Here is a 3,336-nt window from a genome sequence, read left to right on the forward strand (position 1 = left end):
AAAATCACTTGAAAGTCGCTATGGCTCATTAAATAGAGCTTGTAAAGACCTTTCTAAAACACCTTGGTTGACCCCTGTCCGATAAGTAGTTTTCGAGATATTCGAGAAAATGTGATTTTTTGGGACTTAGAAAATTTTTGACCCGTACCCTAAGAAAAAGTGATTTTTTCATAGGACAATTTTTTCTTCGCAAATACTGTTTGGTTTCACTTTTCATTATTAGAAACGCGTTCCGAAGCCATTTTCATCAAAATCTCGTGAAAAAAAAATTTCACCCCCGGACCAAAAGTTGGCCGTTCGGTGCCCTATGGCCTATGGCCAGTATGGGAACCAAGGATGCCGATATGCGAAAAAGTGTCAAAAAATCACTTGAAAGTCGCTATGGCTCATTAAATAGAGCTTGTAAAGACCTTTCTAAAACACCTTGGTTGACCCCTGTCCGATACGTAGTTTTCGAGATATTCGAGAATAATGTGATTTTTTGGGACTTAGAAAATTTTTGACCCGTACCCTAAGAAAAAGTGATTTTTTCATAGGACAATTTTTTCTTCGCAAATACTGTTTGGTTTCACTTTTCATTATTAGAAACGCGTTCCGAAGCCATTTTCATCAAAATCTCGTGAAAAAAAAATTTCACCCCCGGACCAAAAGTTGGCCGTTCGGTGCCCTATGGCCTATGGCCAGTATGGGAACCAAGGATGCCGATATGCGAAAAAGTGTCAAAAAATCACTTGAAAGTCGCTATGGCTCATTAAATAGAGCTTGTAAAGACCTTTCTAAAACACCTTGGTTGACCCCTGTCCGATAAGTAGTTTTCGAGATATTCGAGAATAATGTGATTTTTTGGGACTTAGAAAATTTTTGACCCGTACCCTAAGAAAAAGTGATTTTTTCATAGGACAATTTTTTCTTCGCAAATACTGTTTGGTTTCACTTTTCATTATTAGAAACGCGTTCCGAAGCCATTTTCATCAAAATCTCGTGAAAAAAAAATTTCACCCCCGGACCAAAAGTTGGCCGTTCGGTGCCCTATGGCCTATGGCCAGTATGGGAACCAAGGATGCCGATATGCGAAAAAGTGTCAAAAAATCACTTGAAAGTCGCTATGGCTCATTAAATAGAGCTTGTAAAGACCTTTCTAAAACACCTTGGTTGACCCCTGTCCGATAAGTAGTTTTCGAGATATTCGAGAATAATGTGATTTTTTGGGACTTAGAAAATTTTTGACCCGTACCCTAAGAAAAAGTGATTTTTTCATAGGACAATTTTTTCTTCGCAAATACTGTTTGGTTTCACTTTTCATTATTAGAAACGCGTTCCGAAGCCATTTTCATCAAAATCTCGTGAAAAAAAAATTTCACCCCCGGACCAAAAGTTGGCCGTTCGGTGCCCTATGGCCTATGGCCAGTATGGGAACCAAGGATGCCGATATGCGAAAAAGTGTCAAAAAATCACTTGAAAGTCGCTATGGCTCATTAAATAGAGCTTGTAAAGACCTTTCTAAAACACCTTGGTTGACCCCTGTCCGATAAGTAGTTTTCGAGATATTCGAGAATAAGTGATTTTTTGGGACTTAGAAAATTTTTGACCCGTACCCTAAGAAAAAGTGATTTTTTCATAGGACAATTTTTTCTTCGCAAATACTGTTTGGTTTCACTTTTCATTATTAGAAACGCGTTCCGAAGCCATTTTCATCAAAATCTCGTGAAAAAAAAATTTCACCCCCGGACCAAAAGTTGGCCGTTCGGTGCCCTATGGCCTATGGCCAGTATGGGAACCAAGGATGCCGATATGCGAAAAAGTGTCAAAAAATCACTTGAAAGTCGCTATGGCTCATTAAATAGAGCTTGTAAAGACCTTTCTAAAACACCTTGGTTGACCCCTGTCCGATAAGTAGTTTTCGAGATATTCGAGAATAAGTGATTTTTTGGGACTTAGAAAATTTTTGACCCGTACCCTAAGAAAAAGTGATTTTTTCATAGGACAATTTTTTCTTCGCAAATACTGTTTGGTTTCACTTTTCATTATTAGAAACGCGTTCCGAAGCCATTTTCATCAAAATCTCGTGAAAAAAAAATTTCACCCCCGGACCAAAAGTTGGCCGTTCGGTGCCCTATGGCCTATGGCCAGTATGGGAACCAAGGATGCCGATATGCGAAAAAGTGTCAAAAAATCACTTGAAAGTCGCTATGGCTCATTAAATAGAGCTTGTAAAGACCTTTCTAAAACACCTTGGTTGACCCCTGTCCGATACGTAGTTTTCGAGATATTCGAGAATATGTGATTTTTTGGGACTTAGAAAATTTTCGACCATGACATATATGAAAAGTGAATTTTTCATAGGACCAAAAAGTTTGTCCAAATAGGGTTTTGGTTCACTTTTTATGGTCAGATAAGTGATCCGATGCTATTTTCATGATCATTAGAGGGATTTCACGCTGTGACCAAAAATTTTCATACTTCATACTTGTCCCCGTGCCGTACATGGGAGGACCGGGGGAACATGTCTTCGTAAGTCGTGATGTTCAGTGACGGATTTCTGGGACTTAGAAAAAAAATGTGCTCTCAGGCACATTATATGTTTCATACACACATGATTTTCATTCTTCATACTTGTCCCCGTGCCGTATATGGGAGGACCCGGGGAACATGTCTTCGTAAGTCGTGATGTTCAGTGACGGATTTCTGGGACTTAGAAAAAAAATGTGCTCTCAGGCACATTATATGTTTCATACACACATGATTTTCATTCTTCATACTTGTCCCGGTGCCGTATATGGGAGGACCGGGGGAACATGTCTTCGTAAGTCGTGATGTTCAGTGACGGATTTCTGGGACTTAGAAAAAAAATGTGCTCTCAGGCACATTATATGTTCCATACACACATTATTTTCATTCTTCATACTTGTCCCGGTGCCGTATATGGGAGGACCGGGGGAACATGTCTTCGTAAGTCGTGATGTTCAGTGACGGATTTCTGGGACTTAGAAAAAAAATGTGCTCTCAGGCACATTATATGTTCCATACACACATGATTTTCATTCTTCATACTTGTCCCGGTGCCGTATATGGGAGGACCGGGGGAACATGTCTTCGTAAGTCGTGATGTTCAGTGACGGATTTCTGGGACTTAGAAAAAAAATGTGCTCTCAGGCACATTATATGTTCCATACACACATGATTTTCATTCTTCATACTTGTCCCCGTGCCGTATATGGGAGGACCGGGGGAACATGTGTTTGTAAGTCGTGATGTTCAGTGACGGATTTCTGGGACTTAGAAAAATAAATGTACCCTTAGGCACATTATTTGTATCAATAATTGTATCCCCAGCCT

The sequence above is a fragment of the Anopheles stephensi genome, unplaced genomic scaffold, assembly GCF_013141755.1.
Source record: "Anopheles stephensi strain Indian unplaced genomic scaffold, UCI_ANSTEP_V1.0 ucontig194, whole genome shotgun sequence".
NCBI lineage: Eukaryota > Metazoa > Arthropoda > Insecta > Diptera > Culicidae > Anopheles > Anopheles stephensi.